Source organism: Zootoca vivipara, chromosome 15 (genome assembly GCF_965207765.1).
Source record: "Zootoca vivipara chromosome 15, rZooViv2.hap1.1, whole genome shotgun sequence".
NCBI lineage: Eukaryota > Metazoa > Chordata > Lepidosauria > Squamata > Lacertidae > Zootoca > Zootoca vivipara.
This window is the reverse complement of record NC_142598.1, coordinates 27,633,171-27,659,739: the sequence shown is the minus strand read 5'-3', so window position 1 is coordinate 27,659,739 and position 26,569 is coordinate 27,633,171. Positions and strand designations below refer to the sequence as shown.

Genomic DNA, 26,569 nt, shown 5'->3' with positions numbered 1-26,569 from the left:
AAATTAAAAAACACTTTTGCAACAACTTCAGGCAGGGAGGAACCTCCGAGTCCAGAGAGAAATCCAAATGGAGAAAAATGTGTAAATATCCTTTGCAAGAATTCTACCCAAGCTTGTGCCACTGTTGGTGCTGGGCGGGGGGGGGGGGGCTTAAAGAACCTTTTGCGGAAAAGGTTAAAGACCCCTTTGTGAAAGCGACTAAAGGGGGAGAGGTGCAAACCTACGCTGTCACTCTTCACGATGAGAGACTACAAACCTCCGTGCCAGCCACGATAATGTGGCGTTTCTGTGCAGCGCAGGTTAGCGGTCCAAGAAACAAGTGCTCACACAAAGCTCCATAATTCACTCTTCCCACGTGCCTTTCCCTGGAGAAGCCCGAGCTGCGCAATGCCCAACCTACTTTCCTCCAAAGCGAATTGATGCATTGTACGCGCCTCTGGTTTGGCCTTAAAACCGGACCCAGAAGGGAGCAATTGGAAGCAACCTTTCTCAATCGCCACTGAAGGGTTGACCTTCACCCACCCCCCTTTAAATACTGTAAATGCTTTCTATAGGAAGATATGCTATAGCCGGAACCGGAATCTTACGCTGAGCCGTGCCGTGCGCTTAGAAACAGCTCTCTCCCTCCTGATTTCTCTTTGAATAAAACCAAGGCAAGAGGGGATTTCAGTTCCCCGGAAAGGGTCGCGCGCATCCTTACCAAATGGGGGTGGGAAGTCCTGGAAGCAGGTGAGAAAGGGGAGAGCGCATCGCTTGGCACAAAAGGAAGCGGGGGAGGGAGAGAAAAAGAAAGGCGCTGGAGGTGACTCCCCAGTGCACAAGGCGATGCTAAGGAGCGAGCGAGAGCCAGGCGTGGAGGAACCCAGACGAGACCCCCCCAGCCTTGGCGCACGACGCCACGCCCCCTTCCCCTATAGGGCCGCGGCTCCCCTGCTTCCAGGACACAGGAGGTGGGAAGCGCAACAGAGCTACGACGCACACCCGAGCGGGCGCTTAGGGTCCCCTGGCTGCGCCTGCGCGAACCCCCTTCTCCTCCCCCTCAGCCGCACCGCCGATCTCCTCCTCCCACCCTCCCCATCAAGCCCCTTTCCTTCCCTCGCTCGCTATTTCTCATCCTGCGAAACAAATAGAAGATCCAAGACCTGGTGGACGGAATACTAGCGGCGTCCTCAATCCAAAGAACTCGGCTCTCTCTCCCTCTCTCTCTCTCGCGCACACACGCGCGTCAAGATAATATACTGTCTATCTGCACACACCGAGATCATAATGCATTGGATGGAGAGGGTGTCTCCGGGCGGCAGCTTGCGTGGATCTTGCTACTCCTAGCTCGGATAGCTGTGCCACGGAGAGGCGGACGGAGGGAGAACGAGGTGAGGCAGAGGACGGGCGGTTGGATCGTGGGGAGGGGGATTTTTTCCCCGGGAACCTTGGGGTATCGGCTGCGGAATGAGAGAGGAGGTGGTGGTGGCTTATGGTGGAAGATCGCTAGGAAGGAGTCATGGAAATGTAAGGAGGGCTTTTCAGCGCAGGAGCTGGCTCCGTGTTGTGTGTTCATGTCGTGTGTGTTTGCTGGGCATTTTTTTCCTTCTCCAGTCCCACTAGGAAAGTTTTATTTTTTCCCCCAAGTTTAGGAACCCAGAAAAGAGGGCTACACAAAGAGCACTTGTTTGCGTCTACAGAGCAAGTATAGAATATTTTAAATGTGTGTGTGTCAAATTGATTCCCCCTCCCTCTAGAGTAGTAGGGCACCGCGTGGGTTTGTGTAAGTGGGCGTGCGCAGCAGCACTCGGGGCGCATGGAGGCGTTTGCCATGCTCGGGAGTGTGGTTGTGGGTCTGTCGGGATGTGGTTCACAATGCGTGCGCGCCCCGTGGCTTTGGAGCGAGGGCCGCACATGATCACATCCCAGCGAAGGTGACTTTCTCTCTCTCTCTGTCTACCTGAATGCTTATGGGGCTCGCTCCTGTGATTTCTTTGTTGCGCGGAGTTGGCCTCCCCACACTGAGATGGGAGATGGAAATACACCTGCTGTGAAAAGGTTGCTTCAAGATGGAATGGGGTTTAAATGAGAAGCAGTCGAAAAGTGTGCTTAGAATGGGGGGGGGTCCGAAGAAATCTGCATATTAGTAAAGTTTTGCTTTTGCCGCAGATCTGTTCCAGGAGTTGGGTATGTCTCCATGACGGCGTTCTGCTAAGTCCAGTTTTGGAAATCTGTCCTTGGCAGTGTGTGTCCGTGTCCCTTTACTTGACATTAGGCTGGTTGGAAGGTTCTCTCATCAGACACAGCCTGCAAATAGAGATTCGGTTTATGTGTTAAGCTGCTGTGGAGAGGCTCCGCCCTGTGGTATCAGCAGATGAAAAGTGGTCCATGCAGGGCATAGCTGCCAAGTTTTCCCTTTTCTCGCGAGGAAGCCTATTCAGCATAAGGGAATTTCCCTTTAAAAAAGGGAGAACTTGGCAGCTATGATGCAGGGTCCTGCTTGTGAAAGGAAAGGTTTGTGGTCCTTGCTCTTTTGGAGGTTCCTCATTAGCTGGGCATGACAGTCAGCCAAGGTGGAGTTCATGGTATCAGTAGAAACAGGGAAAGGCAGCATTGTGGATTTGTGTCATTTCTTGGCATATTTTCTGGGATCAATCCAGCTGAATTCCTAGGGATTGAAAAAACACACACACACAAAAGTCCATCCATTTCCTTCTGATGAATACCAGCAGGAAAACTGTTTGGTGAATTTTTTTAACACTATGTTCCCATGGAGAATTTCATTCTTTAAGAAAACAAGCTATGGTGGCCCAAGTGCAAGGGCATCAATCCTATAATGACAGCTGTCTTCAACCATGCTACGTAGCTTCAGAGTTGTGGCCTCTGCCCTGAAATCTCTTGCTCCTCTGGTTACGGTTTCCTAGCTGTAAAAGAACAGACTTGGAGACTGAACCTTGGTTCACGAGCCAGTGTGCTGCAATGGTTAGAGCAGGGGTCGGCAAGGTTTACCTTGCCTGGGCCAGTTCACTCCAGCGGAGATCCCTCTGTGGGCCGGATTGTGCACGCGCCTGCGATTTCTGACATCTGCCTCCGCGCAGACACGACTTCTGGCACCGCTAAAGCGAGGGCCCGCGCTGCGCTGGTTTAGCGCAGCACGTGGGGACTCGCCGAGCGCACGGCTCGGTTCGGGGCTGGCTCGTGGGGCAGTTAAACAACCCCCATGGGCCGCTGGTGGCCCAGGGGCCTTAGGTTGTCAACGCCTGGGTTAGAGTGTTAGACTAAGACCCTGGAAACCAGGGTTAGAATCCTCACTCAGTCATGAAGCTCACTGGGTGACCTTGCACCAGTCACTATTCTCAGCCTAGCCTAAGTTGTTGTGTGAATAAATTGTGGGGTAGAGAACCATGAACACCACCCTTGAACTGCTTTCAGAAAAAGGTGGTATATTCATAAGTGTAATAAATAATAAACCAGGTTAAACCAATGAGGTGTCCTTCAGATGTTGTAGACCAGCTCCCATCAGCACCAGCCAGCATGACCAGTGGTCACAGACGATGGGAATTGCAGTTTCTAGCATCTGGAGAGTGCCACATGGGGAAATATTTTGCTTTGGAAGTCGCTGTTGAATACTGGCTGAATTCAAGACCTGTTCTCACATAATCTAATAGCAAACTTGGGTGTGTCACAGAATTTGACAGAAAGCTGGTCCTGGCTGTCTTGGGATACATTTCATATAAGTGTTTGCAAATACAAGTTTGACCCCTCTTGCTGTTCCCATGTTTGAAGTTAAAACACCTTAGAAAGTATGTCCAGTGGAAGGAAAGCAAGAAAAAAGTGAGAATGTGAATCAGCTCCTAGATTTGGCTACAACAGGGTAATCCAAGCAATACTGGAGGAAACTACTAAATACCAAGGGTGAATATTTCCCCAGCTGTGGAGTAAATACTGATGTTGTTTCAGACTTTAATAGTTGTGTTGGTGTATTCTTTATACTCCTTTATTAGTACTTTATTAGTAAAAGGTAAAGGGACCCCTGACCATTAGGTCCAGTCGTGACCGACTCTGGGGTTGCGGCGCTCATCTCACATTATTGACCGAGGGAGCCGGCGTACAGCTTCCAGGTCATGTGGCCAGCATGACAAAGCCACTTCTGGCAAACCAGAGCAACGCACAGAAACGCTGTTTACCTTCCCGCTTGGAGCGGTCGTTGTTGTTATAAATTAAAAATGGAAAACGTAATGCTGGTGGTCAGCAAAAGAGGTTTAAAGACTGTCTCAAGGCAAATCTTAAAAAAAAATGTAGTATAAACATTGGCAACTGGGAAACACTGGCCTGCGAGCGCTCCAGTTGGAGAACAGCCTTTAACCAAAGGTGTCATGGGCTTTGAAGAAACTCAATCTCAGGACGCAAGGGAGAAACGTGCTCAGAGGAAGGCACGCTTGGAAAACCCTCACCATGATCAACTCCTGCCTGGAAACCAATGTCCCCACTGTGGAAGGACGTGTGGATCCAGAATTGGCCTCCACAGTCACTTACGGACTCATTGTTAAAACCATGTTTATGGAAGACAATCTTACTCAGCTACGAGTGATTGCCAAAGAAGAAGAAGTTATTCCTATGCCTATATCCCACTTTTCCTCTGAGGACCATGATGTACATGGTTCTCCTCTCCGATTTATTCTCACAACAACCCCATGAGGTATCTTAGGCTGAGATACATTGACTGGCCCAAAGACCACCCAGTGAGCTTTGTGTCTGAGTGGAGGTTTGAACCCTGGCCTGGCAGTTTCTAGCCCAACACTCTCATGCAAAAGGGTGTGGAATTGAACAATTCCTTCCTCAGCGTTGTGGATCATTGGGAGGGTCAGCTGAGAGTGAAATGGGAGTTATTCAGTTGTAGTGGTGGCATTGTGGATGGTATAGAAGTGAAACAGTTAGTATACTAAAGTTTCTATAGGAGAAGAATGAGGAGGCATAAAATGTGGATATGAAAAAGCTATAAATCTCCTTACACTCTACCAGTCTTGTAGTGGGAAGAAGAAGAGTTTGGATTTGGATTGGATATCCCGCTTTATCACTACCCGAAGGAGTCTCAAAGCGGCTAACATTCTCCTTTCCCTTCCTCTCCCACAACAAACACTCTGTCTGCGAGGTGAGTGGGGCTGAGAGACTTCAGAGAAGTGTGACTAGCCCAAGGTCACCCAGCAGCTGCATGTGGAGGAGCGGAGACGCAAACCCGGTTCCCTAGATTATGAGTCTACCGCTCTTAACCACTACACCACACTGGAGATTATTCCCACATATTATTCTGTGTCTTATCACACAGGTGGGGACCTCAGGCTAGGGGGCTAGATGTGACAGGAACGTGCTAGTCTGTAATCACACATTCAAAGGTGGGAATAACTTTTTATAAGCAAAAACATGATCAGGGATGAGTGTCAGGCCAAATGATCAGAGCAGCTCATTCCTATTGTTCTTCCTTGCAGCGCTATTTCCAAGCAATCAGAGACTGCGCTTGTGTGCAGCCAATCTCTCCACTGCTCTTTTCATGCCTCTTCTAGTTCTGGGAGACAAGGCAAGGGGCCGGGGGGGGGGGAATAGCTTGTCTGTACAAGAGTGGGAGACACCGGTGACTCTTCACCAGCCTGCCACTAACTTTCCCAACTCACTAAGCCTTGTTACCTGTTTAGCTTGTGACACCTCCTCTTCCCAGTCCTGGCATATAAGAAAGCTGTAAAATTTCTACAGAGAGGGGAGCCAGTTTGGGATGCGGATTAAAATTAACAGTTCAGATGAAAGAGCTGTGTGGTGGAGGGAGGAGTGGCTTGGGATGTTGTGCTCTTGGGAGTCCATGCTTTGCTGTGTGGCCCTCTAGATGCTGTTGGAGTCAAACTCTTATTGGCTCCATCTAGCATTGCCAACGGTGAGAGAGAATGAGAGCTGTAGTGCAACAGTATCTGGAGGTAGAGATTCCCCACCCCTGATTTTGCTTGCAGCTGCTGTCCTTATGTCTTCCTGGTCTCCATATATCCTTGAGATTTGCAGGATAGACCAGTGTTCTGGATTCACCCTTGCTGGACTACAACTCCCATCATCCACAAACAGCTTAGTGAATGGTAAAGGATGATGGGATTTGTAGTCCAACAACCCAAGGCTGAAGAACACTGAGGTAGACTAGACTCCACTAATGGGTACCACTCCCACAAACTGAAATACACATTTATCTAAAAGGCATTGCAGCAACAATATGAGCAGTAGGGCAGAGTCCTGTCACTTGGAAAACTTGGCTAGAGCTTTGGAAAAGCTCATACCTTTTTAAGAGATGTGTTCATCTTCCTTGTTTTGAGGGAGCTGATGTAAAGCAATTTGATGTGTCTCTTTGCAGGCAATAAACATGACCTATTTTCTCAGCAACAGAGTCTCACTGCAAGAGGGAGGAAGGGAAAACTACTCTCTCCTTCCTTGGGCCCATTCGTTTCTCAGAACAAATGAGTGGGAATCAGAAATGAAAGTAGCGCAGACTTTCAGCCCTGCCTGCAATCTGGGAATAAAAGTGCTGGGTCTAATTGGGGGGCTGTTGCAGTCCCTCAACCGCTAATAATCCCAAATGGTCAAACACCATAGGTCAACACTGCAAGGTTTTTGAATACCACTTCAAGCCTGGCCTTCAGTATTCAGTGTAATAATTTTTCCCTTTCACCGTGTGGTATAGGGGCAATGAGCTGAATTTGCATTAGAATTTGCTTTAGCAGGGTCATGAAAAACCTTTTCACACTAAATAACACCTTAGAAAGAGCAGGAAGTATTCTCTTTCAGGTTAACCTTTTGCTGTTTTCTGGAGGTGGGGTTGGGGATACCCAACTGGTGCTAGGTTTCATTACATTAAAGCCTTGGAGTTCTCCATTGATTTCTCTAAGCAGCTCTCCTCCCATCCTTGGGGACATCTAAAAATGGCGTCTCAGTATGAACCAGGAAATTACATATCTGCATAGTGAAATGGTGTTCTCTGTCTCATTTTTATATCTGTCTTTTTCCTCCTACCTTTCCAACCATTGTATTCCAGTCACACCTTCCCCTCTCAGTCTCTGCATTCCATGCAACGGAGATCTTATCAGACTTTTTGGAGGTCTCTCTCTTATGGATCCTTTTTTTTTTGTAAAAAAGATCCATAAAGCCTTGGGGTTCGTCCCAAGTCTGGTGCTACCTTTCCTCTTGAGTGTGGGTTCTACTGACTTGACTATGTGATGACAGGCACTCTTCCTGAAGTTCAGAAACAGAATACATTGGTACCTTGGTTTACGAACTTAATCCGTTCCGGAAGTCCGTTCTTAAACCAAAGCATTCTTAAATCAAGGCATGCTTTCCCATAGCAGTGGGGGACTCGATTTACTGTATAAATGGAACACACTCAACAGGAAGCAGAACGTGTTCTGCTTCCAAGGCAAAGTTCACAAACCAAAACACCTACTTCCAGGTTTGCAGTGTTCTTAATCCAAGTTGTTCATAAACTAAGCTGTTCTTAAACCAAGGTACCACTGTATATAGCGTGAACAGACTGTAACTCAAAGGTGTCTGTGTTCTAGTAGTGAACCTCTAGGGACTGGAAGTATTTCAAGATTCTGCATTCACTGTTCTCCAAACCAGTAGTTACTAAGCACCATTTGGCAAGAGAATACAAATAGATTTTTATGTTTTATTTTATTTAGATATGAAACCTCCCATTATCGACCCCATTTCTTAATCTGGCAATTCCAAACACTGTCTAGCCAAGCATAGTGCTACCGTGAAATAAGAGGGAGTTGTCAGCATGATAGGGGGAACCTTCAGGTTTGCAGAATTGTGGAGTGGCTGGAAATCTTGAAGATATAAGCACCTAACGGATCGTGAGTACAAGTGGGAACTGCAACATAATGTTGCATTGTGAAATGAAGTGTGGAGACCATCTTGGCTGAGAGTCCTAGAAGACTTGCTCCTTGCCTTCCAGGCCTTTCCCCACCTGGCTACAAAAGCTGAGGCTGCTGAACAGACTCTTGGGCTGGGGTACTGTTTAAGGGTATTTGTTGGGACGGGGCATTGTTGCTGTTAGTTATACTGTATTAATTTTTTTGTATCTTTATTTTAGATGTTACCATGATTTATGTGGACATTGTTTCCATTTGGTTGTGCACTTTTGATGTTTTATTTATCACTTTTGCTATCTTTGCAATTGTGTAGTTTTTTCCATGTCGCAAGCTGCATTGAGCATCTTTTTAACTATGGAAAGGCTACCTACAAATTAAATTATGTATGTATGTGTATGTATGTATGTATGTATGTATGTATGTATGTATGTATGTATGTCCAGGATTCCAGCTAACCAGCCATTGCCTTTTCCAGGCCACTTCTTAGCCCTTTCTTTCTTTCTTTCTTTCTTTCTTTCTTTCCCTCCCTCCCTCCCTCCCTCCCTCCCTCCTTCCTTCCTTCCTTCCTTCCTTCCTTCCTTCTGATTTAATGCTCCATTAATGAACCCAGTGCACATTTTGTTGTGCTACTTTTTGTGCAGGGGTTTTGCTTTGTGGTTATCGACTGCGCAGCTCTATAATATTGTTGCACAGGTCAATCACCTGTAAAACAGAGAATCCTGTCTTTGCTTTAAATTGGACAGGGGGGGGGGGACCCAGCCGTGCTATCTTGGAAGTTTGCCTTCCTAGACTCCCAGCTGCCTTGCCCTGTCTGACCTGAGAATCATAGGAGACTCCCTAGCAGAATTTGATAAAACTTCAGAAGGATTATTGGGCATTGAATTTTCCTTCTTCCCTAATAGGTTCTTTGCCATTTCCCCCGGGGCCAGCTGCCTTAAGACTGATGGTATGGCTTTTTCCTCTTCTTTAAATAAATGTTAAAAATCAGTTTGTTTCATTATGTGCTCCTGTATTTTTGAGAATGCACGAGACACATTTCCCACCTACTTATTTCCCTGCTTAGAGAAGCAGTGGGCAGAGAGAGCAAGCGACCAGATGGAAAAACTGCTGGCAATCTCCACACAGCACCGAAGAAGGGAAATTCAATAAATTAGGCCTCTCCCCTCCCATATTATCATTTTTTTAATCAACTAGGCTCCCACTCATTGCATTAGGAAAGGGTTCAGGTTTTGATAAGGGAGCACCTTGGAGGGAAGCATATTAGAAAAGGCTCAATATAAATTCTGCGGTACGTATACGCAACTCCAGCAACACCTCCATCTAAGCCATTCAAGTTGTAGCCAGTTACGCCGGAAGAGATAGGGCTCACAGTGTGTTAAAAATTAAGCCATTGGTAGAATTTAATATTCTACCAGAATATTCTAATAGAATTTAATATTCTAATAGAATTCTAATAGAATTTAATATTCTACCAACATCTCTTCCTATTAACAAAGGGACACGGCAAAGGGCTGGTATCCACAGTATACAAAATACTGCTCCAAAATCCCACCAACCCCCTCGACGTAATCAAAAAACAATGGGAGAACGACATTGGCTATGAGATTAACCCCACTCAATGGACCAGAATGTGGTCTAAACCTCCCTTTAAATCCATATCAGTGAAAAGAAAGGAACTCACTCTGAAACTCACTTACAGATGTCACCTAACACCACGGAAACTAGCACTAATACGCCCAGGAACCTCACGGAAATGCTGGAGTGGATGCACCTCCACAGGCACATACCTCCATGTGGTGGGAATGACCCGAAAGCCAACTCTTCTGGATATCAATCATACAAGAAATATGAAAAATAACTAAGCAAGTATTAGATGTCATCCCACAACTGGCCCTGCTAAACATCTTCCAAGATAATATTCTACCAATATGTTACATGATCTCTGATGCTCATTTCTCGCCTCCTGACCAGATTGAGCCAGGGGAGAGGTTCCTCAATGACTCCAATCTACTTATACTAGACAATGATTATATTACATTGCTCTGCAATCATCTGCTGAGGCCCTTCTTCGTGTGCCTTCTGCATGAGAGGTCCGGAGGGTGACAACATGAGAACGGGCCTTTTCTGCGGTGGTTCCCCACTCGTGAAATACTCTCCCCACAGATGTTTGTCTGGTGCCTTCATTATACAGCTTTAGGCACCAGGTGAAAGCATTACTCTTCAACCAGGCCTATAATATTTTATTATTGTAGGTAAAGGTAAAGGGGACCCCCCACACACACACCATTAGGTCCAGCCGTGACCGACTCTGGGGTTGCGGTGCTCATCTCGCGTTACTAGCCAAGGGAGCCGGCGCACAGCTTCCAGGTCACGTGGCCAGCATGACAAAGCCTCTTCTGGCGAACCAGAGCAGCACACAGAAGCGCCGTTTACCTTCCCGCTGTAGTGGTACCTATTTATCTACTTGCACTTTGATGTGCTTTCAAACTGCTAGGTTGGCAGGAGCTGGGACCGAGCAACGGGAGCTCACCCCATCGCTGGGATTCGAACCGCCGACCTTCTGATCAGCAAGCCCTAGGCTTGGGGTTTAAACCACAGCACCACCCTTTATTATTGTACAATCTATGATATTGTAAACTTTATATTCTGCAACCTTTTAATTGGAGGAGGGGTCCTTGCTTTGTTTTGGTTTTGTGTTTTTATCCTGTATTTTTATCTTGTAAACTGCCACGAGATCTTCAGATAAAGGGGGGTGGTACAACAACAACAACAACAACAACAACAACAACAACAACAACAACAACAACAACAACAACACTTTGTTCAATGATGTTGTCTGTTGCTGAAGTTGTGAATAGGGTTGCCTGACTCAATAGAGGACAGGACTTCTGTGCCTTTAATTGCCCTGCTCTCTTTTGAGTCTGGAAACCTTAAAGAGAAACCAGCAGACCCTTTGCTTGGAAATTAAACAAAGGGTCTGCTGGTTTCTCTTTAAGGCAGGGGTGTCAAACTCAAATTCATCGGGGGCCGCATCAGCAGTTTGGTCACCCTCAAAGGGCCGGTTGTATCTGTAGGACTATGTGTCCACTCTTTATTATCATAAATTATTGTCACTGCATTCAATTATTACTGTTTTTTGTAATAATGTAAGTAATAACTAGCTCTGAAAGCAGAAACATAGTCAGAATAATGGCAAGTAGATATTCAAATGTACAAACATCTACATTGTGGATATTTTAAAAGAATTGAAAGAATAAAAATTTGCCCAATGCATAAAATATTACAAAAGAGTAATCTCATTTCAAACAAATAATCCTACACAACCATAAATTACATTAAAATTAACTGCTGCCCTTAAAATTAAAGAATGATGCTTTAGGAAAATATGAGCATGATCCAGCCAAACTGAAGGACACTTGCATCTCACTGATTTCAATGAGAGAGAAACACATTAAACAGCATGGAAATCCATGAGGTATGGAACTGCAGAACTTTTGTTGGATTGTGTCCCATTTTTACAAAAATCTCCCCTAGCTTAAAAATCAGACGATACTTCATGTATCTCAGATTCCCGCTTGAGACCTGATCCTGTGGGCCTGCCACCCACCTCCCATAGTCAGTGTGTCCGGGGCTGCAGCTTCGGAGGGGAAAAGAGGGTAGCGGCAAGATTTCCACGGCACCGTGCGGAGGGAGGCGCAGCCCCGCGGAGTCCCTCCCCGAGGAAGCAGCCCGCAAGGGAGCCTTCCCCCTGGGAAGAATAATGGGTACTCGTGGCGTCTCTCTCCCGCTAGCCGCCCAGAGGGATAAACTTGGGGCTCCCTGCCGCGCCCTCGGCCGCCCAGCCTGCCCGCGCCGCTTGCCGCTGCCCTCACCATCAGAACTTTGGTCGCGTTCTCTCTTCAATGACGCGCCATGCACTGCATTCTGGGACGAGGTGGCCGCCCAGCCAATCCCCGGCGTGGACACGTAAGGAGAGAGGGAGGGGCGAGCAGGCAGTGACGGGAGAGCCTTGCGAAGCCGCGCCTCAGTTGGGGCGTCACCGCCGCTGCTGCAGCTCATCGCCTCGGAAGGAGCTGGGCGCGCACGCTCAGGTTCCACCGCTTCCCCGCCTGCGTGGCCCTGTGCCCCCTGCAGGGCATTGCAGGCATTACAGGGAAGCGCCTCTGCAGCAAGCAGCAGGAGGAGGGAAAGCGGCGAGCGGGCCACATGACAAGGTCTGGCGGGCCGCATTTGGCCCGCGGGCCTTGTGCTTGACACCCGTGCTTTAAGGTTTCCAGACTCAAAAGAGAGCAGGGCAATTAAAGGCACAGAAGTCCTGTCCTCTATTGCGTCTGGCAACCCTAGTTGTGAACATGAGAGAGATGCAGAGGTTTCTTTCAGCTGGAATTTGCTGGAACTCAATTCCTGTGCCTCTCAGGTGAGTACTATTGCCATTCAAAGAGAACAAAGGAGGTGTTCATTGTAATTTTTGGCACCTCTTTTTTCTAGAAAAATAGCACTGAATGGATGCTTGTGCACTGCCATGGCTAGGGGATTGGTGGGGGGGGGGGAGCGTAGCATAAGAGCTTAGAAAGGTACAGTTGGAATTGGGATTTTTGTCTTTGTTAGCTGGGAATGGAGTGCTCATTTTCCTAATCTGTTTTATGTGATGGCATTTCCCCTTTTCTGCATGATAAACGGCGGCTATCATTTTATTGCTTGATTGTGTCAGGTTGTTATCACGGTGGATCTGCTATCATAGATCATTCTCTTTTATCGTGCCGGCTCGCTACCAAAATAAAAAGAGGTCAGCCAGGATGTGATAAGGAAGAGCAATCCATGGTAATGCATTTAGGGTAATGCTTTTGCAAAACGAAGCAATGAGCTGATAGTTGCTGTTTATCATGGGGTGAAATGTAGCTTCTATCATATAAAATGATCGTGTACGTTGGCCCTGAATAACAAATGTGCAAGTAAGTAATGATGAAAACACATTCACCCTACAAGGTTCGAGTGATAGCAGACTTTGGTTTGCCGACTCGCTTAAGATAGATGCAGAACAGTTGTTTGTGCTGAATACTGAGAATCCAGCATTCTGCTACTTTTTAAGGATTAACATGCATCATAAACAGGAGGTGGTAGGTAGATTGAAACTTGATAAATGAGTTTTGATACCGTAGAAGTTTGTGTAGGGCACAGAACACCTATTAAGTGGGGGGGGTGCTTGAAGGAGGAGGACCTCTGGTCTCAGTGACCAGGCAACTTTGTATTAACCAACTGGGATGACAGTGGGCATGTAAACACTTGTCACCAGGCAGATTGCCTGTAACGTCCTGTCATGTGATGAGGACAGCATTGCTCCACTGGTTCCCCAGAGTTACGATAGTATGAAGATGCATGGTAAAAAAAATTCCTCAAAACTTGGCAAGGCATTACAAATAGCTGGCTTACCAAAGGAGGATACAGGCCACTATTTACCAAGTGGTAACTTGCCATTGTGTATGTGCGTGATGACTTGATAAGACAGTGGTTTGTAATATTCTGTTAGATGATGGTTGCCATCCTCACTGCTTTGCAGAATGTGTTTGTGTAGCCCAACTTATGAAGCAGTTACATCATCGGTTGCCAACATGGTGCCCCCACTTCTGCAATTAGGCTTGGGGGGGGGGGAATCTATCATTTTATGTGAATCTTGTTGTTTTGTTGTCGTTTAGTCGTGTCCGACTCTTCATGACCCCATGGACCATAGCACGCCAGGCACTCCTGTCTTCCACTGCCTCCCGGAGTTTGGTCAAACTCATGTTCGTAGCTTCGAGAACACTGTCCAAGCATCTCGTCCTCTGTCGTCCCCTTCTCCTAGTGCCCTCAATCTTTCCCAACATCAGGGTCTTTTCCAAGGATTCTTCTCTTCTCATGAGGTGGCCAAAGTATTGGAGCCTCAGCTTCATGATCTGTCCTTCCAGTGAGCACTCAGGGCTGATTTCCTTCAGAATGGGCAGGTTTGATCTTCTTGCAGTCCATGGGACTCTCAAGAGTCTCCTCCAGCACCATAATTCAAAAGCATCAATTCTTCGGCGATCAGCCTTCTTGATGGTCCAGCTCTCAGTTCCATACACCACTACTGGGAAAACCATAGCTTTAACTATACGGACCTTTGTAGGCAAGGTGATGTCTCTGCTTTTTAAGATGCTGTCTAGGTTTGTCATTGCTTTTCTCCCAAGAAGCAGGCGTCTTTTAATTTCGTGACTGCTGTCACCATCTGCAGTGATCAAGGAGCCCAAGAAAGTAAAATCTCTCACTGCCTCCATTTCTTCCCCTTCTATTTGCCAGGAGGTGATGGGACCAGTGGCCATGATCTTGGTTTTTTTGATGTTGAGCTTCAGACCATATTTTCCGCTCTCCTCTTTCACCCTCATTAAAAGGTTCTTTAATTCCTCCTCACTTTCTGCCATCAAGGTTGTGTCATCTGCATATCTGAGGTTGTTGATATTTCTTCCGGCAATCTTAATTCCTGCTTGGGATTCATCTAGTCCAGCCTTTCACATGATGAATTCTGCATATAAGTTAAATAAGCAGGGAGACAATATACAACTTTGTCGTACTCCTTTCCCAATTTTGTACCAATCAGTTGTTCCATATCCAGTCCTAACTGTAGCTTCTTGTCCCACATAGAGATTTCTCAGGAGACAGATGAGGTGATCAGGCACTCCCATTTCTTTAAGAACTTGCCATAGTTTGCTGTGGTCGACACAGTCAAAGGCTTTTGCATAGTCAATGAAGCAGAAGTAGACGTTTTTCTGGAACTCTCTAGCTTTCTCCATAATCCAGCGCGTGTTTGCTATTTGGTCTCTGGTTCCTCTGCCCCTTCAAAATCCAGCTTGCACTTCTGGGAGTTCTCGGTCCACATACTGCCTAAGCCTGCCTTGTAGAATTTTAAGCATAACCTTGCTAGCGTGTGAAATGAGCGCAATTGTGCGGTAGTTGGAGCATTCTTTGGCACTGCCCTTCTTTGGAATTGGGATGTAGACTGATCTTCTCCAATCCTCTGGCCATTGCTGAGTTTTCCAAACTTGCTGGCATATTGGGTGTAGCACCTTAACAGCATCATCTTTTAAAATTTTAAATAGTTCAGCTGGAATATCATCACTTCCACTGGCCTTGCTATTAGCAATGTGAATCTATATTGTCTATATTCACCCTTAAGCCAGACGTGGACATTATTATATATGTATGGCTGTCACTCAGAATGGGGGCAGTGTGTTTCTTCTCCCACTTTGAAATGCCTAGCGCAACTTATTCATATTGTGCTTTCACAACTTGGTGGATTTATCCCATATCCCTCAAGTTGCAGCTGATGTTGCTCCCAGTACGTTTCCGAGCACAATTCAAAGTGTTGGTGCTGACCTTTAAAGCCCTAAACGGCCTCGGCCCAGTATACCTGAAGGAGCGTCTCCACCTCCATCGCTCTGCCAGGGCCGAGGGCCTTCTGGCGGTTCCCTTGCTGCGAGAAGCCAAGTTACAGGGAACCAGGCAGAGAGCCTTCTCGGTAGTGGCACCCACTCTGTGGAACGCCCTCCCACCAGATGTCAAAAAGAAAAATAACTACCAGACTTTTAGAGGACATCTGAAGGCGGCCCTGTTTAGGGAAGCTTTTAATCTTTAAGAAATTAGTGTGTTTTAATATTTCTGTTGGAAGCCGCCCAGCGTGGCTGGGGAAACCCAGCCAGATGGGCGAGGTATAAATAATAAATTATTATTATTATTATTATTATTATTATTATTATTATTATTATTATTATCATTATCATCATCATCATTATTGGAAACTGAGAGCATCACAGTGTTGTGATGTCAGAACGTTTGTAAGTTGTCATAGACCACATCCGGCCCACTTAGACGTGGGAAGTGACCCATCAGCCCCCACAACTATGTCTCCTGATCTGATCAGGATATAGAGCATTCTGTCTGTGTTTTTAAAGAGATCACGCTTTATCACCTGATGTACACAAAACATCCCTTGGTCTTCTCTTTAAAGAGCAGACAAATAGACCTTTTATCTCCGATCTCAGCACCACAATACTACGATTGGAGATAAATCCTTTAGCTCTAAAAAGCATCATTTCTACCATCTTTATATCTGATTTTAGCTCTGTGGTGCTTTGTGCTAAGATAAAATTCCTCAGCCTGGATGGGGGGGGGAGGAATGCTGGTTGTGTGTCTGTGTCTGTGCATGTATGAATGTATAACTGCATGTTTATGTGTGTATGGGGGGTGCTGTGTGCCTGCATAGCTGTGTTTGTGTGCTGCATGTGTAGTTTATGTATGGGCGCAATATGTATATACCTGTCAAGAGTCAGGTGTAGGTCAGCAATACAAAAAAAACCCACCCCACTAGTGAGCCCAGCATTGCAGGGGGTTGGACTAGATGACCCGTGGGTCCCTTCTGGCTCTTTAGATTCTATGATTCTAACTCTTCCCATTAGGTCTTGGCCCCAGTGAGGCAGTTGTGAGGGCTGAAGGTCCCTGCCTAAGTCTCCTCCTTTCAGGGAGGGTTGCTGGCTACCCTCGAGCAACGACACTCCAAACCATCTTGTCTTTAATACTTTTATTGTGAAAGTTATTTACAGTGCAGGAGCTTCATGAAAACATATCTACTCAGTATCATCAGATTCTCCCAATGGCGCTTTTCGGCTCCCCCTCCCAGCAGAGTAGTTTGGGGACCCCAAATCTCCTCCCCCTCCTCCCTCCTCAGTTCCAGGGTGAATTTGAAAGGATGCCCCTCTGCTGTTTCCCTGCTAGAACTCTCTGCTGGCCCCTCCTTCCTTGCTGGTATCACCGGCGGCAAGTAGTGCTCTTGTATGCTGCCTGAGCCCTGGCCTGCTCCGCTCACTTCCTCCTTCCTGTCTCCTGTCCCTCTGCTGTTGTCAGAGCCATTCGAAGAGCCATCAGCCACTTGCAACCAAGTGAAGATGCCTGGGTGCCAGGATGTCTCCACCATCTGGAGGTGTATGCCTTGGGATCCTTGGATCTGGTCTGATTTCATACACTGACACCACTATCCTGTAGAATTCTGTTTATTATATATTTTATCTGCACAACCAGAATGAGTTGCAGGAACCAAAAAGCCGTATTGAAAAACACAACTCTCAAGCCGTCTGCCCCCCGAAATGGCAACTTGGCATTCCTTTTAGGTGACTGTAGCCCTGGTTTATGGAACCATTTGGCACCTAGCTAATATATCTGAGATTCCAACACTGTTCTTCCTCCTCCTTGATCTCAGTGGCAGTGCTGGAGGGGGGGGAGGGACATTCCAGGATCAAATCAGAAGCTGGGATGGATTCTGTGATTCCAGGAATGTTCCAGAAAATCGGAACGCTTGAAAGGTATGGGCATGTGACCCTTCGAAGGTTGCCCAGAACGGAATATGGCCTTTGACCTGAAGAAAGTTCCTCACCCCTGCATACACTATAATGCCTTTGTTGTTGTTGTTGTTGTCACGGGCGCTGTGTGTAAGCTGATTTGTAAAAAAATTTTTTCAAGTTTATACATTTCACTAATTTTACAATCATTTTGACATTTCAAAACTTCTTCCCCCTCTTTTTGCGGGACCCAGGTGGCGCTGTGGGTTAAACCACTGAGCCTAGGGCTTGCTGATCAGAAGGTCGGCGGTTCGAATCCCTGTGACGGGGTGAGCTGCCGCTGCTTGGTCCCAGCTCCTGCCAACCTAGCAGTTCGAAAGCACGTCAAAATGCAAGTAGATAAATAGGAACCGTTACAGCGGGAAGGTAAACGGTGTTTCCATGCGCTGCTCTGGTTTGCCAGAAGCGGCTTTGTCATGCTGGCCACATGACCTGGAAGCTATACGCTGGCTCCCTCAGCCAATAATGCAAGATGAGCGCGCAACCCCAGAGTCGGTCACGACTGGACCTAATGGTCAGGGGTCCCTTTACCTTTTTAAATTTATTTTTAATACCTTCCGCATATCCAGATTAACCTAATTTGCTCATTTATTCATCTTCTTTAAATATATACCCTTATGAAACTGCAGGAAATTACAATAATACTTCCAACGTTTTTATCTGCTTACAATTTATCTGTAAATATTCAAGAAACCATTTCTATTATTTTATTAAAAGTTTGTTATCTTGATTTCTTATTCTTCCGGCATGTTTCTCCATTTCTGCATATTCCATAAGTTTTTGTATCCATTCTTCCTTTGCTGGGACTTCTGCTTCTTTCCATTTTGAGGCAAGTATACATTATAATGTCAAGCTCTGGTCTTGCCCAAAATAATTGATTGCTGTTTAATGGCCATGGTCCATCGCACACACTCACCAATTTTATGCTGCTGAATGCCTGCTCGGTGTAACAGCAACAGCAACAAATGCTTGCATATACCTGATTTTCCATCGCTTCGTAAAGATTGAGAGACTGGACGGTTTGTTCACGAGGCCTCATTGTCAACAATAACAACAAAGCTTGCAGATGTGCCTCCTCTGGGGGAAAATACTACTCAGGTTCATGTGATATCCTTAAATGTGTATATGACTTTTCACAAATGCATGCCATATATTTATTCTGTCTTCCGGGGCCCTCCCTGGAGAGACGAGGTAATTTTCTTCATTCCGATGGTGCTTTACGGCGAGAGCCGACACATTTATATTGAAAAGTCTGATGCGCTATCTCATTACAGTTTCTGATTTGCCCTGTGTGCAGCTGAGATCTTGCGCGCTATGCTAAAAACAATATGCGGCAAAAGGCTGGAGATTATAATTACTTGGGAAGGGGGTGGGGTGGGGAAATGCAGGCTGCCAGAGTTTTTGATCATCTCCCGTATAAGCAAAGAGCTCCATCATTATTCTTATTGCCTAACCAACCCAAGATGTTGCTCCTGGGCAGACCCATATGTGCAAATGATGGAGTAGTAATCAATCTAAGGAACTCTCCCTGGGGTGGTTAGAAACCAAAATGCAAAACATTGCTTTCTGCGCTGGATGGAAAATGTATTTGGGAGGTGGGTGCTTCCTCCCCGCTCCCCCGAATATCTGATAAAGGTTGACCATTATTTTGGGAGGGTTGAATGCCCTTTTAAAATGTGTTGGGGGAGGGGTTATTGGGTTGCACTTCTTTTTGTTTTTATTATGTATTTTGTGTTTTTTATATTGTGATTTTATCCTGAGACCTGCGGGTATAGGGCGGTATACACATTTAAGAAATGAGAATGATAATCTTGCATTCTCATTTTGCATTTTTCTGTTGTGAACCGCCCGGGGATCTTTGGGTGAAGGGCAGTATACAAATTTAATAAATAGAAAATGAAAGTAAATTGCTTTTATAGAAAGCCCAGCTTCGCTCATGAGAGAAAGGTAACATATATATAATCACTGATATATGGATGTAGATCTTCAATTGCTGGAAGTTATGGTGGTATTGCTTCCCTGGGCTTTAGCTATTGCAGAGTGCCAGTGGTTTGGCTGCTTGTGGGCAAACCATCATTTGCACTGGCTACCAATCTGCTTCTGGGCCAAGTTCACGGTTTTGGCATAGTACTAGCATATACAGGGACGCGCGTGGCACCACAGAGCCTAGGGCTTGCCGATCAGAAGGTCGGTGGTTCGAATCCCCGCGACGGGGTGAGCTCCCGTTGCTCGGTCCCAGCTCCTGCCAACCTAGCAGTTTGAAAGCATGTCAAAGTGCAAGTAGATAAATAGGTATCGCTCTGGCAGGAAGGTAAGCGGCATTTCCGTGCGCTGCTCTGGTTCGCCAGAAGCAGCTTAGTTATGCTGGCCACATGACCCGGAAAAACTGTCTGCGTACAAACGCCAGCTCCCTCAGCCTATAGAGCGAGATGAGCGCGCAACCCCAGAGTTGTCTGCGACTGGACCTAACGGTCAGGGGTACCTTTACCTTTACTAGCATATACGGCCTGAGATCAGGTTACCTGCATTCTGCAGGATTCTCCCTAAAATATCAGAAGCCTGTTCCACAACAACTTGAGGCAGTGTGGCTTTCAGTGTAGCTGCCCGTTTTGTGGAACAGCATCTCTGTTGATTTATGTTGAACATCCATCATTTGTACTTTCCAGAAACAATTGAAGACATCCTTGTGTTGACTAGCATTTCCAGCCAGATAAAAACGCTGGGTGCGTTCATTTCTAAACCTATATTTAGCTGTATAGTCTTCTGTATTGTTTTAAACCCTATTTTTAGCTGGGTTTTTTCTTTTCTTTTATGAGTGTAAACTGACGTCAATTTACATAAAAGCCGATTCATAATGAAACAATGATCGAAATAATAAGAGTAGTCTCTCAGGGGCAAAGATGTTAAACGTGATGATGTAAGAAACATGGCCTGGATGGTCCTTTTTCAACAGGAAAGACATTTGAGAGGAATGATATCCAGACCGAGAAGGGAGAAGATTGCTTACTCCTGATTGTTGGCCAGAGAGCACACACTTCTGAACTCTTTACATTCTTCCATACAGGCAATGGTTGCCCCAGGAATCCTATGCATCAAAACCACACTCCTTCTCTGAGTGTGGATCTTTATTTAGCCAAATGGCAACCATAACACACAAGAGGGAGGTATCAGCAAGCTTTGGGAGAACACAAGGGTTAGCAGAATTACAAAATACAGTGGAACCTCAGTTGTCGAACATCTCCATTGACAAATGTTTCTGCTTTCAAACACTAAAAACACAGAAGTAAATGTTTCCGTTTTCGAACAATTTTTGGAAGCAGAACATGCCCCGTGGATTGTGTTTTGGGTTTCCCTATTTTATTGAGGCTTCTGCTTTCAGTTTTCGGTTTTTGAGCGTTTCAGAAGTCAAACAGTCTTCCGGAATGGATTACGTTTGAAAACCGAGGTTCCACTCTATAGTATTTTGGGGGGGAGACCCAAAGAGCTTAGGGGACACAGAATGTTGTCTAACTGGGGGTGAAAACTGAGGTGGGTGTGAAAAGAAATAGATTTAAATATCCCGGAAAAGGGTGTGTCTGGGCGAAATCCTGAGCAGGATCACTTCATATTGCAACATTTTGTTGCAGGGCTCACTTGTGACTTCTTGATGGGTATCACCGAAGTCTCAGTAGACATGGAGACCATGGAGTGGAACATCTCGCTGTGGCCCATAAACTACATTTTCATAGCTGCCAATATACACATGCACCTTAAAGACCAACTAAGTTTTTATTTTGGTATGAGCTTTCGTGTGCATGCACACTTCTTCAGATACCAGATTTTTTTATTTTTATTTTTATTTTACTTCGATCCAGACCAACACGGCTACCTACCTGTAATATACACATGGAAAGTTAGACCTGAAACATTCAGCTACAGAAACTGTCGGAAATATGCCTTTGAACACCAGCAGCTAGGAATCAGCAAGTACTTTTGTGCCCAGGTTCTCCTTGCGGGTGTTTGGTGTTGTGTTTTCCCCCTTAGTGCCTGCTGCTCTGAGCTTGAGTCCGCATCACAAGGCCTTTTGAATCCTGCATTGCGATTCGCTGCCTGGTGCAAAGCACCCAATCATGCACTAGGTGGGTGTCGCCAGGGACTGGCTGAAGTGTATATAAATCAGACCCTTCCCCACATTTGCCCAGTCGGTTCATGAGGCTTCGATAAAGTCCTTAAGCAGAATCACTTCCTTGGGTCTTGCCATGGGCATCTGGTTGGCCACCGTGAGAGCAGAGTGTTGGGCTAAATGGGCCTTTAGCCTGAATCTAGCTGAGCTCTCCTTGGGTTCTTAAACTCTTGTATAGTCCACCCACCTACTCAACCCTTGAAATATTCTGCTGTTCTGGCTGGCTGTATTTTAAGTCAGTTCCCACTCCCTAAAGATATCATGGCCGCTTCTCTGTTTACCGTACACCAAGGATGAATGACAGGTTAACTCAGTCATTTCCACGTTTCCATATCTGGAGCGCCAAAGATCCCCCACACCTGGAGTTTTCATCTTGTCTGTCTGTCTATTATTTATTTATTCAATATTTTATTGTCCTCGGAGCTGGACACTGAGGTCCAGCTCCGAGGGCCTTCTGGCGGTTCCCTCACTACGAGAAGCCAAGTTACAGGGAACCAGGCAGAGGGCCTTCTCGGTAGTGGCTCCCACCCTGTGGAATGCCCTCCCACTAGAGGTCAAAGAGAACAACAACTACCAGACCTTTAGAAGGCATCTCAAGGCAGCCCTGTTTAGGGAAGCTTTTAATGTTTGATGGATCTCTGTATTTTAATGTTTGATGGATTTCTGTATTTTAGAATTTCTGTTTTGTTGGAAGCCGCCCAGAGTGGCTGGGGGAACCCGGCCAGATGGGCGGGGTATAAATAATAAATTATTATTATTATTATTATTATTATTATTTATTTCCTTATGTTAATTCATAAAAATTACCGTATACACCAATGCCACTTAATTGTAAAACATCTCAAGAAGTTTACCAAAAGTTAAAAACAATAAAATCAGGAGAAATGTGCAATATTTATTTCTCACCTATTCTTCCTCACTAAAAGGGATCACAGTTGGGGTGGCATCAGAAATTTAAAACATAATGCATAATGAAGGCAGAAGAATGAAGCAGAAGAATAGTATAAAGTACAAGGCAACACTTTGTACATCATGGTAAATTTGACTCTTGCTAGTGATACCTGGTTGACATTCTTCTTGTCTTCGAAAGTGACACACAACCTTGAACTACAGTAGATTTGAGATGCAGTGTGTGGTTGACGGCAAGTGCATTATCTACAACAAAACTTTTAAAACCTAAGACTAAGGCAGGAGTTGAACATGATTTGTACAATTTTTTTATTAAAAAATCATCTCACAAGAAGCCAAAATTTAAGGCCTGTATTGATTCTGCAAATTACTACAAATTTGCAGATGTTTTATTTTGCACAATTTTGTCTGTACTGCATTTGTATACTGTTTGTGGAAGACATTGTGGTTTTGCTAGTCATGAGGAAGAAAAAGGAGGTTTGCCAGTGGAGAGCCAGTGTGGTGTTAAGAGCGATAGACTCGTAATCTGGGGAATCGGGTTCACGTCTCCGCTCCTCCACATGCAACTGCTGGGTGACCTTGGTCTAGTCACACTTCTCTGAAGTCTCTCAGCCCCACTCACCTCACAGAGCGTTTGTTGTGGGGGAGGAAGGGAAAGGAGAATGTTAGCCGCTTTGAGACTCCTTAGGGTAGTGATAAAGCGGGATATCAAATCCAAACTCTTCTTCTTCTTGCTGCACATAAAAGCCCTACTCTGGCCACTAGCTACCACCTCTGATTTCTGAAGCGTAAACAGGCGTTTTCACACAATTTCCATCCAGAAGGGCAAGGCGCATACATTCTTTAAACAAATAAAATGAAGCTGAGCTTGTCAAGACTCTGCACCCCATGCTGCCCCCTGCAGATTTTCTGCACTTGTACAAAGCTGCAGTATACACACAGCCCTACCCCAAAGTCTGGTGATACTCCCTGTAAATCTGAGCATGTGGTAGCCACAGACAAAGCCTGCCTTTGTTGGTTCCCAGGCCTGGGTGAGCTGGTCATGTGCATCTGCCAGCTTTGGGCATCTTGCCACGGGCATCTCTCTTCGAGTGTTTATGGTTGTGTGCCAAAAGCTAAATCCCACACTTCACAACAAATATGCATCATCAGCCTGCCGCTGGCGGGGAGCCAATGCAAGGCAGGCATTCCAAGTGCTTTTCCTATAGCCGTCGTGTGCACACACAGAGTAATCATGGGAACTGGTCTCATATCTTTGAGATCACACTTGCCCAAATGCGAATTGTTCATTTGTACGTAAGGTGCTGGCTGACAGTATCAGCGGTAGAATTCTGGCATGCATTTCCTCTGGAGAATGCAAGAAGCTACACTTGGGTAAGCCTTAAGATTCAAGCTGCTGACATTTCGCAGGCTTGCATCACACCCAATGCAAAACCTGCTATCTCAAGTGTGTGCGTGTTTGGTTTAATTTGAGAATGCGTGTTGAGACGCAGCCAAGCTTAGTAGATCTTTTTTCCCCAGGATTTGCTAAACAAAACAACCTCCCCGACAATAAGCTCTGCTGCTGGGACTGTTGTTCCTGCCTCCTGTACAATTTAGTCCTCTGTTTTTAATTGTTACACAGGCAGATGCAACTATATCTCGGTAAGAGATCATCGAAATCACCGTACTTTTCCATGTATAAGACGCCCCCAATGTATAAGTCTTTTTTGGGACTCCAAATAGAGAAAATGGGGGGAGATTGCCCAGAGTTGTTGAGCTTTTTTGGGGGGAGATTGCCCACAGTTGCTGAACTTTTGGGGGGGGCGAAAATCGCTCACCTGCAGGAACGCAACAGCCAATCACACGTACATCGGCAATGCTACCAATCGTCTGCACACTTGCCGAAAGCAAGCACCAATCGCCCGCCCAATTGCTGCAGCAGCCAATAGCCAGCAGACCTTGCAGCACCCACCAATCACCCGCAAAAATGCTGCAGACAATATCAGTAGCATAATATTTTAATAAAATAACCTAGTCTTATACATTTAAAAATACAGTATATCTGGTTTTTGGTGGCTAGCTGAAATGCATGCTTCCCACTGACTCTGACTCTACTGCAAGAATGGGCTCTTGGGTGAGTTTTGGAGGTGTGCTGAGGATGGGTCTATCTCCTTACCCACTCACTTAAAATGCCTCTTCGCCAATACCCATTGGATTGTAGCGCTATGCTAAATCTATAGCATACCTGTATCTCTTTTCAAAAGCAGTCTGGACAGTATCCTCAGAAGAACATGACAAAGCCGTTTCAGGACCAGCTAATCCATTTCTTGCACGAACCTTTTCAGTAATTGCTTTCCGGCCAGAAGTCCTGAAAGGCACTTAAACAACTTTCAGGGAAATTAATTAAACTGCCAACTTTGCTTTTTATCAAATGCTCAGCTCTTTTGTATTGCACTTCAGCTGATTTCAAATGACTGTACAGACAACGGAAACCCCCTTCCATGTGCATCTCTTGTGTCAAAGGCCCAACTCAGTTTAATTGCTTGGTAGGGGAAACATTTTCTCTGACCTTTCCTGAGACTTTGGATTTTAGATTATTGATCTGCATTCAAGACTTCAACCCAACGGGTATACATATATCAAAGAGTATTCCCTCCAGTTAGGGAAAGCGGAGGGCTTGAACTGACAAGCTGTACATTTTTATTGGATGCTGTTTATTCTTAGTGGAAGGAGGACTCCTTTTCAAACATCCCAGTGCTGTCTGAATGTTAATACCCCTGCAACCCTCCTTCCATAGAGAGAGATTTCTCTGTATATTTACCCAGCTTTGTTGTCAATGTGCTGTAATATCAGCTAGAGAGACAGAGAGAGTACACAGAGCTTAATTCCTGGCCAAGCAAGCTGGAGACAATGTGAGTGTGATAACAGCGAGAGCAGAGATGAAGACATTACAATAGGGGTTTGCAGAAGGTTCTTTATCCATGGTGTGATACGGGGCTCACAGCTTACCTTACACTTAACATGCACCAGAAAACTGAACGCTAGCTCAGCTGTCAGTCCCTTATGCTTCAGGAAGGTTGTCCCCTTCAAAAGAAAGTTAAGCAGCATATGTACATTCATATGTGCATATGTTCAGCCATACAGTACTTTTGTAAAATGCTTCTGGGACTGGGGGACCAGATGTGGTGGTGATGTTATGGGTGCTAGCCGGTAGGGTGGCTCTCAGGTGGAAATATTACCGGTTCTTCAAACTGAAATCAGCCTGAAAACTTGCAGAATTCGTTTTTTGCAGCTTGCCCCTGCAAAAAGCATTTATTTACAGTGGTGCCTCGCAAGACGAATTTAATTCGTTCTGTGAGTCAATTCGTTTTGCGAAAAATTCGTCTTGTGAATCGCGGTTTTCCATAGGAATGCATTGAAATTTCTTTCTTTCTTTCTTTCTTTCTTTCTTTCTTTCTTTCTTTCTTTCTTTCTGCCCATAGGAACGCATTAATTAAATTTCAATGCATTCCTATGGGAAACCGCGATTCACAAGAAGAATTTTTCTCAAAACGAATTCATCTTGTGGGTCACCATCAGATCGCAAGACGCATTCGTCTCGCAAAAAAATCGTCTGGCAGGGCATTTGTCTTGCGAGGTACCACTGTATTTATTTTTGCATTGAATCTAGTGAGGGGTTCGTTTGAAAGCATGCTGCTTTAAGAATTTTTGCGTGTCTTCAGCCTTGTTCACTGCCAGTTGAACAAACCAAGCATTGTCTTGTCGGATATTAAAACTATAAAATATTTTCAGCATTGATCACATCCGAGTTATGAATATTTGATAACGCATCATCTCAGATGTTCTGACATTTCCAGTTGACAAATCTGGATTTTTCTTTCTTTCTTACTGGCTGGTGTCTCTGATGTAAGCCGCCCCTCCTTGCTTAGAGGTTGACGTGTTTTACATGCACCTATACTGGTTTCAGTGACCTCGTATTAGATAATGGATGGTTTCCTAATGTTTACTTGCATTATTAATGTTCTCTGCCACTCAGCAGTGAAGCTTCATTTGTCTCCATACTTCAACTTCCCTGCTTATGTATAATTGAGACTTCTTCTGTCAAGTAGTCACTGCCACTGAAGTCCTCTGAGATGACTTAATAATCTCATCTAAGGACTACTGTCCCCATGTTACTGATCACTTCCATAATGAAAATTCTAGCATGGGCTATATCAGGCAAACGCAATTTACGATCT

The 26,569-nt window shown here is 45.5% G+C and overlaps 1 protein-coding gene across 1 annotated transcript in view; it reads left to right on the top strand.

Annotated features, from left to right (window-relative positions):
* Positions 1-940: 940 nt before the first annotated feature.
* Positions 941-26,569, top strand: part of PLPPR1 (phospholipid phosphatase related 1) — a 113,530-nt gene continuing 87,901 nt past the window's right edge. Inside the window, exon 1 of the mRNA XM_035097401.3 lies at positions 941-1,370. The gene's annotated coding sequence lies outside the window, so the exon portion shown is untranslated. The remainder of the gene's footprint in view (positions 1,371-26,569) is intronic.